The sequence below is a fragment of the Lactuca sativa genome, chromosome 4 (genome assembly GCF_002870075.4).
Source record: "Lactuca sativa cultivar Salinas chromosome 4, Lsat_Salinas_v11, whole genome shotgun sequence".
Taxonomy (NCBI): domain Eukaryota; kingdom Viridiplantae; phylum Streptophyta; class Magnoliopsida; order Asterales; family Asteraceae; genus Lactuca; species Lactuca sativa.
This window is the reverse complement of record NC_056626.2, coordinates 356516727-356528735: the sequence shown is the minus strand read 5'-3', so window position 1 is coordinate 356528735 and position 12009 is coordinate 356516727.

Here is a 12009-nt window from a genome sequence, read left to right as displayed (position 1 = left end):
TTAAGGAGGAGAAAGCACCTTCTTAAATTTTTTTTATAAAACGACGATAATTTTAGGACATGTAAAGATGCGTGTCCTAAATCCTTCAAATTTTGGAAGATGTAACATTATTTTTATGACACACTCTTTTGCATGTAATAAAGTCAGTGCACATCATAGTTTATGTGTAATTAAAAGCCTATATTCTAGTAGTGTAACACTTTTTAATGAAAACCTTTTTCTTTGTTTCAAGCATTTGGATACTTAGCACTTAGGAAATATGGTTGACCAAAACCATTTTCATGAATGCACACATAGTTTGACATAGATACTTCACATTGCAATCAAGATATATAATAGCTTACACATGGAAAGAACATTTGTTGGTTACACATGAAAATAGTTCAATACATGAAAATAACATTTTTTGGTTATACAGGACATGTATTCGGTAATACTCACCTTACTCCAAAGCTATCCTTCTTCACCTTCTAGGTATGCAAAATCTTCTAACATATCCTGTATCCTTAAGAATGATTATTCCATTAATATTCCCTCAACTTAAAAGGACATTTAAACCTATCAATTATGTCACAACACTTATATCATCTATAAATCACTTATGAAAACCTTAATAAGTCATGGGAAACTTCATTCCTTGGAATCCATGGAATGGAATTGGTGAATCCATGTATGTAATTTCCCTGAAACTTGTTCTACATGGATTTGCATCAAGTAACTCTCATATTGGTCATTTTTATGATTAAGACAATAATCGAGTTTCGTGTTGATAATTTCATAATTTTTTTTTCTGACATTTTGAATAAGAATAATGGGTTTGGTTTTGGGTTTAAGTGTTTTGAAAAAAACCAGTTTTGATCTCTTGAATTTATGGGTGGGATGGAGGAGAAAACACATACAAGAACACAAATATGATAGGCTTTGTAGTTCCCAATGTTGGCCGAAGACTATGGTGGTGTTAGCCCCGATTCTTCTACGGGTGGTAAGACCCTTAAATTAGTTTTTTTGGTTCTTTTTAAGACTTTCTTTTGGCAATTGTGTATGATATTAAGCATCTGAAGAAGCCTTGTAAATGTCTTTATCGTGTCTTGGTGTCTTCATGAAGCAATGTAGGTGTTTTTTAGGGGTGTTCAAAACCGGATATCTGAAAATTTGGATATCCGAAAATTCGGATAGTTGATTTTTGATATCCGAATCCGTATCCGAAATTTCGGATATCCGAAAATTCGGATACGGATTCGGATATTAAACCAGATATCCGAATTTTATTAGTTTTAAATAAATAAAATAAACCCTCAAAAAACAAGAACGTTTCCATGCATTTGTTAGGTATAATAATATTTCATTTGGTCCGGCTAAATGCAAGATACCTCACGATACCTAAAGATCTTGAGAAATCAAACTCAAATTACTAAAATCAACAAAAAAAGGTAACATTTATATCATCCACACTTTGCGTACAAAGTAAAAGTGTTAATAATTTGTCTTTTTGAATTTCAAATGAAAAAACCAAATGCATTAAAACTATTTTTAATAATTTTTATATTATATATTTCGGATTTCGGATATCCGAAATATCCGAAAATTTCACATTCTAATATCCGTGTCCGAATCCGAAAAACCGGATATCCAAATTTCGGGTATCCAATTTTTCGAGTATTTTCGGATTTTTCGGATTGGATGTTCGGATGCGGATATTTTTGAACACCTCTAGTGTTTTTGATAAAATGTGTGAGAGAGGAACTATACATGAGGTTGTCATCTATACAATGTTGGCGGAAGAATTTTTCGAGGCTCAAACAGTTTGAACATCAAGAATAAAAATGACAAATAAATAAGAGTAACGTATATTAGTTATTTTATAGCTATTTAACCGTTGTTAAGTAACGGTGTTTACAATATATAAAGGACCATCCATATTAAAAAGAAACTCCGAAGGACTTGAAGTATGTTTTTTTGCCAATCGCATAAACTACTTATGTAATTTTGTATAAACAATCAAAGATGTCGACCACTTGAGTCAGTTGAGTGAACCCCACTATTATTTATTAATGCAACGATTATTTCACCAAACTAGTTTGTGTGCGTCCTTTGTGGATGGAGTTCATTTTGAACAATAATAAGATTAAGTAATAAAAATACATAAAATTTCGTATATTGAAGTCAACATTTGACAAGGATCTAATTTAACATACATACTTTAATTGATGGTGTAGAATATAAATACCAAAACAGAATAAAACTTTGAAATAAAGAACATTCATATAAAAACTCTGTTAGGGACCAATAAATACCAAAACAAATAACAAACTAAATGGACCATCGTTGAAGCTCTATTTTTCTATTATCAAGTTTTATGGATTTAACTACCTTTATATAATTAAGGCTTTAATGGTTTTTTTTTGTTGCATTTTTAGCTTAAAAGATAATTTATACATAAATTTAATATACAAGAAAGGATGATAATGGACCTCATATATGTAAACGCCCAACTATTGCCAAAATGACATCATATCCGAAATGGGTCCATCGGATTTCAAACTTATATAAAGTGTAATCATTATTTCATTTGTACCTTACAACTAAAGAAAAAATTGTCTCCAACGTTGCCTCCAAAATGTCTAGTATTATTAGTTTTCTCAAAGAAACGACACATTTTTATGTTCTTATATGGGAATGTGTTTCGGCTTAGGTAAGTTTTTTGAATTTTCGTAATGTTGTTAATGCATTTCCCAAAAAAATTCTTCGAATTTCGGAGTCCGAGATGCTACTTGATATAATTTCTAGCTAAAAATAACTTCACATAAGTTTCTCAATCTGGTATATATCGTAGGGTTAAACCGAGAAGTCATTTTTTAGCTGGATGTCTCCAAATTGTAGCATCTCATACATCTATTTTGGAGAAGTCCTCATGATTTGGAAATGGTCATACTTGAATTTTCTTTAGTTATCTCTCTCTGTCTCTCTCGTGTACACAATCAAAGAGAAAACGAAAGGATTGGATACACATACATACAAGGATGGATGTGGAAATATGGAACGCTCTTTTGGAGCTCAAAAAGTCACAAGGTTTCATAACGTAAAGTGCTTGTATTGTCAACAATTTTGCATCAAGGTTGGGAGTAACTAGTTTTGTTGTTGCTTTGCCATTCCATAAGGAATTTTTTTGAAGATTTTTGGGAAAAACATGTCTACCACGTGTCCTCGAAGTCCTCTTCTCCTCTGGGGTTGACAAAAGTTTAAGGGTAAGTTGTCCAAATGGATTCCATAAGGAATGACACTTGCTTTGTTGATTAAATCGATCGGGATGCCCTCGGGGGCATACCTCCCTGTTGTTGGTGATTGAACAATGGAAATTCTCATACTTTTTAGCTTAGTTCATGTTGTTATCAGCGAGGTCCAAGTAACTAAATTGTTTTTGTTGCAGATGCAAGATAAAGCACTCTAGCTTCTTTGCATTTGGCTGGATGCTTCTTTTATGTGGTTATGTGCCATGTACCTCCTTCAAACACACTATGAAATGATCAAGTTAGATGTATTAATTTAAATTTTCTGAATTTTTTCTGTTTAAACCTAAACTATATAAAAAAAATTAACATTTTTTTTGTTGCAACCCTTTTAAGTGGTTTAGAAATAATCTTTTAGTAATTATATATATATATATATATATATGTGTGTGTGTGTGTGGGGGGGGGGGGGGGGGGTGGGGGGGTTGAGGTTCAATAAATAACCATTATTAATAAGGAACCAAAAAATCAATCGTTAGCGTCGAAAATTAAAGCGATCAATGGCCAAGAGAATGGATGTACACTAGTACATTGGAAATACATACACCAGATTAGACCATAAAACTCACATCTTTACCAAAAAAATTCACAACTTTTTTTCGTTAAATTTTTTTTTAAGCCACTTTTTTTATCGGGAAAAAAAAACAGAATACACATTTGTTCATGATTTTTCGTCATCTTTCAATAGAAATTCATGTTGATATATAAAAAACAAACTTTTTTTCAAAAAGAAACTCACTTCGTTTTGTTGTTTTTTTCAATATTTAAGTTTATTTTTATAAAAAAAACAAACCAATTATACAAAAAATCTCAAGGTTTTGTCCTCTATTAATAAACATCATCAACGATTAAAAAAAACTTGATTGGTTTAGATTCACATTGTAAATCTAAACTGTAAATATTTCAATTTTAACATTCACAATGTGAATTTTGACTTACTATTATTCATATTGTGAATCTGAATCTGCTCGTACTGAAATTTCATTTTTTTAATCGGTATAAATCTATGTTTAAATAGTACCAAAAAACATGACTTTTGATATTTTTATTAAATTTTTTCGATAAAAAATAGGCCTTAACATTTCAAAAAGCAAAGAAATGAAGTGAGTTTTTTTTAAAAAAAAATCATTTTTTATATATAAATATAGATCCCTATGGAAAGAGGACGAAAAAAACATCAATAATGTTATATTCGTTTTTTTTTTCTATAAAACACATGACCTAAAGAAAATTAAAAAAAAATGGATTTTTTTATAATCCGGTGTGTGTGTCAATTATAAAAGTTTACATCCTTTCATTTTGTCATTGATCGCTTTAAATTCTCACAGTTTAGATTGGTTCTTTTATTAATAAAGGTTTTCTAGTGAACTTATATATATATATATATATATATATATATATATATATATATATATATATATAGAGAGAGAGAGAGAGAGAGAGAGAGAGAGAGAAACAGAATCGGGTAATGACTCATTTTAAGTGAGGACACCTTAAAAAAATTGAAAAAAAAAATCTTAAAAAAATACAAATCATAAAATCGAGCATAGATCTATGTCCAGGAGAAAAAAAAATTGGGAAATTTTTTTTTGGATCATTAAAATTGAATCATGAATCATAATGATACAAAATAAAAATTAAAACTGAATCATGGATCAATTTTAATGATGCAATTTTTTTCGATTGTTTTTTTCTCCCGGACATAGATCTATGTTCGATTTTATGGTTTGTATTTTTTTTAGATTTTTTTTAATTTTTTAAGGTGTCTTCACGAGTCCTCACTTTAAAATGAGTCCTCACAGGAACCATACCCCATATGTACTTTTTTTTAAACCAAAAATAAATCTTGTATCTTTGGAAAACCATTAAATGAAATATGTACTATTTTTATAAACCCTAACAATGGTCACCGATGTGAGCGATGGGGGTAGGGTAATGGAGGATGTTGTTTCAAGATTGAATCGGCCGTCGCCACCGGAAATCCTCACATGCGACTGTGCTCCCACCCCAACCCCTTCACTAGTGTGTGTCTGTTCGTCGAGGGGGTTTGTTCTATGCCACTAATGCATATAGAAGGAAGGAGTACCGATGACCATAATCATCGTTGCCAACTCAGGTAAACATTTCTCTCGTTCACTACACTAAAAAAAACTAATATTATGAAAATATCTTGAAACCATTGAAAGTATTTGATGATTGCGTAGGTGGTCGAAATTCTCCTTTTCTTTATTATAATCAATTGATTAATTTAGGTTTATTTAATTTTGTAATTTGAAGTTGGATACAAATATAAAGTTCTTGATTTGTAGTGTTTTTCTATAACTTTATTGATGAAATTCGATTATGTTCAACTGATATAATCATTTCCATGCTTTTGCTTCTTGTTATTGGCCTGTGTTTTCTACTTAATTTTTGATGAATGTCTAGTATGTGGAACAGGCTAAACATGTATCCATTCATTTGCATATGATGTTCACCAAAAAGTATTTATACCATTTAAAAATTAGCCAATGTATTTTTGTTAATCTGGTTTGGTGTTGGTCTAATAACGTCTTTATTTTCTTTATTTTGACTGTGCTTATGATTATTTATTCCATAAAATATGATAATTTAATTTGATTTCTTTGAATTAATTTCATACTCTTGATAATACAAATTCTTTAAGAATATTGAAAACCATTATGGGAGAATATTTATAGTATCATTTTTGCAAAATAAACATGTTTACAATTTTTTCAGAATAAACTAGCTGAATAGCTTTTATTGATTTATGATTGTCAATATTATTTTTATTCAAATGATTTTCTTCATACAAAATTGAGATCAATCTAAAAACAAATATTATGCAAAGAGTCAAACAATTATTTAGATTAATATAAAAACAGTTACAGTGGGTTGTGAATGCTTCACTTCATAGGTTAAAAACAATTATCTAGTGGAAAAGGAAGAAAATATGGCTTGTAGATAAATGGTTGTATAGAAATGTCCATTGTATGTATCTACAACTGACTTGTGGTTTTTCGGTTTTTTTTGAAGTACATGTGATGACAAAATGTATCATGTGGAAAATGAAGAAAATACAAAGAAACAAAACTGTATTTTAGCAGAATATATTTTTCTAGTATGTATAAAGTGATTTTAAGCAATAATATTTTTTCAGAATTGATTAGTGTGTTTTGATTTTTTTTTTTTACCTTTTTAATCATTTTTATTTTTAACCTTCAAAAATAAATGTAATTCAAAACCATTATCAGTCATTTTTTTTTTCCAGAATGAATGTAATTGTTGTTTATAATCTTATTATGTAAAAATTAATGAAATTAGTAATTCTTAAAGAATAAAATATGTTTCATATAAAATCCGTTTTTTTAGAAAATGTTATTCTTGATTATATATGTTGTATAAATCTTTAAGCATGTTAATTATCAAAAAATTATTGAATGAAATTATGTAAAAATAAAATCGGTAATATCTTTACTATTTTATGGTTGACATTTTGTCATTCTGACAAAATAAATTCGGTTATTATGCAAAATTATGTTGAAATTAAAATTAAATTAATTCAAAAAATTCAAAAATTTAAAATTAAGATAATTAATGATCCCTTAAAATCCGAAAATTTTCTTTTTTATATATAGTTAATTGTCCAAAATACCCTTATGTTGAAATTTATGTGAGTATATTATACATGTTATCTCATTATAATATCATAGACCTTCATATCATGATCATTAATTGTATTCATCCATTGGTCCATAATTGTTTTTATAAACACATAATAGATGTAAAAAAATACAATAATCTAGCTCTCTCTGTCTCTCTCTGTCTCTCTCTCTCTCTCTCTCTCTCTATATATATATATATATATATATATATATATATATATATATATATATATATATATATATATATATATATATATATATATATATATAGTCAATATCAAATAAGAAAGAAAATTTTGGTAGGAAGGTAAGAAGTTTTTTTCTATATATTTTTTTAGCGAACAAACAAAATGAATCATCACATGATTCATTTGTAAGATGATTCACAAGAAAAAAAATTCTCAAAAAAACATGTTGATGATTCATTTATACAATGATTTTGTTGTAATTCACTAAAATTGTCATAAAAATGAATATTTTCTTAATTTACTTAAAAATGAATCATGAAGATGTTTTTTTGAAATTTTTTTCTTGTGAATTATCTTACAAATGAATCATCTAGTGATTCATTTATTTTGTTCATCAAAAAATATGTACAAAAGAAACTTCTAACCTTCCTACAAAAAAAAAATTCTTACCGGATTTATATCTGATATATATATATATATATATATATATATATATATATATATATATATATATATATATATATATATATATATATACATACATACATACTAAAGTGCAAATTTGGTCCCTGTGGTTATCAAAAAAATGTGGATAGGGTCCAAATTTTTTTCAACTTGCACCATTGGTCCAAAATCAAATTATTTTTGTGGTTTTGGTCCCTAAAACAGCTGAAATGACTTTTTTGCACTTTTAATTTTTTTTTGAATTTCTTTACTATTCTTTTAACATTTAAAAAAAGAAAAAGAAAAAATGGCCAATATTCTACCCACCTGTAACCCTGCTCTTATTTTTACATTCTTCATCTCTTTGACCCACCCCGCTTCTCTTTCCTACCACCGCTATTGTTGTCTTCATCCCTTTGCTTTCTCTATGTTAAGCACATTAACCTGTAAAACTTACCTATGTTCTTCACGTTCTTCACTACCACCGATCAAATATCAAAACACAAAAAACACTTCACATGTAGATACACCTACCTACAACTTAAAAAAAAACACCCTGCCCTGTATCTCCCTCTCTCTCTCTCTCTATCTCTCTCTCTCTCTCTCTTAGATCTGCAAAATCCCTTTTACAACACAATTAATATGATTGATGACTACACCAAAATATCATGGAACGGTGGGAGGTTAATCTAAACCATCCATACTAGAAACCAACCTGTAACATTTTCCGTAGCTATTCACTCTCTCAGGAAAATGGTAGAAATTGATCTCTAAGATATGAAGCACAAAAAAAACTATGAGATGTATCAGAACAATGGGGAAGAAGTAAACAAAATGATTCCCACCCCCCAGCCTGTTCCTGTCTCTGCCTCCTCCATTCCCTCCTCTACTCTTCCGTTGTTGGTTACCCAAACACCAACAACCAACTGAAGAGAATTGGTTCCTCAAGAATCCCCAAATTGAAGATGCCACACATAACCTAATCAGGTAAAAATGAGATTTCTTAAACGGAGATAATAGTTGAAGCAAGCCCCACTTATGATGAACATAACCAAGAAACCCAAAATAGAAAAATTAGGTTTTTTGTCAACAACTTCTCAAACATTGGAACTGATCAAGATGCAGGTCCTAAAGTAGAAACAATCTTCGTTTTCGGCCTCTACATACCTACCAGTTGCGAGCTCTGGTCAATCGTCATTTGATCCATATTATTTTCGATCGATTGCCACTGTTATATTCTCCTTGGAAAACACCACCAACTCCTCCCTCATTTGCATCATGTACATCCCTTGGGGACAACGAAATGGGTCAGTGCTAGAATCTCAGCTTTCTTGTTGGTTCTGATTTTAGTGTGTTTTGGTTTTTGATTAGGTGAAGAAGTGGTATGTAACAACCCAATTTTACAAAGGAATTTTTTTTCGTTTTAATTAATCAAACCGATTACACATTCCATAGGTTTTCAAAACATTTGTTTCCAATTCACATTTATTACATCATTGTTGTCTTTTCTGAAAACATCAGAGAGTCCCAAAACATCCAAAAAGGGAGGTAGAGTACACGCCACGTCATCACGCCTTGCTTTTGCCCTTAGGCTCCGAAGTACCTGCAACAATCAACAACCTGTAAGCGAAATGCTTAGTGAGTTTCCCAGAGCATACCACACACAATCCACACATCACATATCCTGATAGCCATAAAAGCTACACACATAACACATAAGCCATGCATACATAAAATCTATAATAGTGTCACGGGCTACCCCACATGGTCTTACATCCAATGCCACGGGCTCCTCCCGGGGTCTTCAAACAACATGCAATCGCACATCATAGCAAGCACATAATATCTATCACATTTACCATAATCACATAATGGGTCGGCCTTGGTGCTTTAAACCCATAGGTATGGTGAGAAGACTCACCTGATACGAATGCTGAACTGACACTTTTCGACTGAATGTACCCCACGGGCTGCTCCAACTCAACTGGCTAAAAAGTGACATATAATAACCAATCATTACCCTCAAAGTCCGCCATGGTCCACTTCAGTTAAGATCAAGTCAACAGTCCATGTTGACCCTAACTCGCCGAGTGCAACTAGCGACTCGCCGAGTTTCGGGGAAAATATTCAACACGTCGAGTCACCTAGGTGACTCGTCGAGTTCACGAGGTTCGATTGGTAATCTAGGGCTTTATGTCGAGTTTCCCCGCTTGCAACTCGACACGCCCACGAACATTCCACAGATGGGGGAAAATCTCAATCGACTCGTCGAGTTGTTCCTTCAACTCGTCGAGTCTACAAAAATCTTTATCCGACTCGCCTAGTTATTCATCCAACTCGTCGAGTTTATGGCAGAATTCATCGGGCTCGCCGATATGTTCATCCAACTCATCGAGTCCATGCCTCTCTTCATATGAATCACCGAGTCACCCTATCCGACTCGCTGAGTCCCTACAGATCTGAGACCATACAGACTCATTTGAGCCATGCAAAGCTTCCAAATTACAGATCGAAGCTTCTAAGGTATGCTTCTCACGTAAAGTTGCAAACTTTACGTGCATGCAAGGCTTTTAAGCTCTCAAATAGCAATCTAAACTTAGAATGGAGTCATACACTTGAGGGGGAGGCTCATGCTAGGCACAACTGATAACTTTATGCATCTAAAGTCCAAAGGGAGTCCAGATATGAAGTTACAACTTCAGATCTTGGCTCAAACACAAAAGCCCTTTCTTAGATTCCATGCAAAGGAGGGTTTTAGGTGGAAATAAGCCAAGGAATAGCCTAATACCTTTAGGGAGTGCTTCACAGCTGAAGATCTTGAATTCCCACGAGTTCTTTGCTTCCTTTAGCTTGCTTTCCTCAAGGGCTCCCTTCACTAAGTCCTTCCTTCAAGCTTAAGTTCACCAAAGATCACACACACACAAATCAGGGTTTTGGGAGGTAAAGAACTGTAAAAGGGGAGGCTAATGGCCCCCTTAAATAGGGTGCATGGCCCCGAACTTAGGGTTTCAACTGCCAGCATCTACTCGTCGAGTCCCTTCCTGGACTCGACGAGTAGGTCATTAAACTTCGCGGGCTAACCTGCTACTACTCAACGAGTAGGGAAAGCCAACTCGTCGAGTAGGTCCTTCACAACTTAAACAAAGCAATACAATTATTAGTACATGAGGATCAGGGTGTTACATGGTGAAGTGAAGGAGTTCGATGGGTATCATGTTCCAAATTGGGGATACAAGGCAGAAAAAACGGGGTATATATATATATATATATATATATATATATATATATATATATATATATATATATATATATATATATATATATATATATATATAGAGAGAGAGAGAGAGAGAGAGAGAGAGAAGAGAGAGAGAGAGAAATTAAATATTAAAAAAGAGTAAAGAAATTCAAAAATAAAATTAAAAGGGCAAAAAAATCAATTCAACTTTTCTAGGGACTAAAACCACAAAAAAAATTCGATTTTAGACCAATGGTGCAAGTTAAAATTTTTTTGGACCCTATCCATATTTTTTTGATAACCACAGGGACCAAATTTGCAATTTAGTATATATATATATATATATATATATATATATATATATATATATATATATATATATATATATATATATATATATATATATATATATATATATATATATATATATATATATATATATATATATATATATATATTTCACCGGTACACCTTATATTTGACAAATTATTTTGTTTGGACCAACATTTTCTTTTTAACTCATAATTCGTATGTTTTATTCCCACGTTAGCAATTTTCAACATTAAAATCTAAAAAGAATATATTAAAATTTTGGAATAAGGAGAAAAGTTATTTTGTTAAGTCCTTGGTGGTAAAATGCATATCTTCTTTGATTGTTTTTTAAATCATGTAGAAAGAAATATCTCAAACTCCAATTTATGTTTTGAAATCTAATTTCACTTTTCAAGTGATTAGATCCATAACAATCTCATTAATATATGTTTCCCCGTCAATAGTCATATCAATAAATGCAAAGTCAACAAATTCTTTAAGCATTTCCTTGTTATTCATTTTCAAATTAGTAGACTCAAAATCTACAATTTTGAAAACATAGAACCTTTGGTCTTCAATTTACTAGACATAAAATCATTCTTTATACAATTTCATCCAAGTTAGCAGACACATAACCTCCTATCTACGAATTAGCAGATGTGAACCATTTGTTATATGATTTTATCTATGTTGGCAAACATTCATTTTCTAAATTGAAACTTAGCAAGTACAAGAGAATTCTGAGCCACATCGAAAATTTTGTCAAATATGAGGGTTTTTTTTTATAAAAAGATTTTTTTTTCTAAAAAAAAAGTTTTGTCTTACCAAAAGATTATCGGGAAATCTAGTTGGTCCATCTTGAAAATGTAATGGTT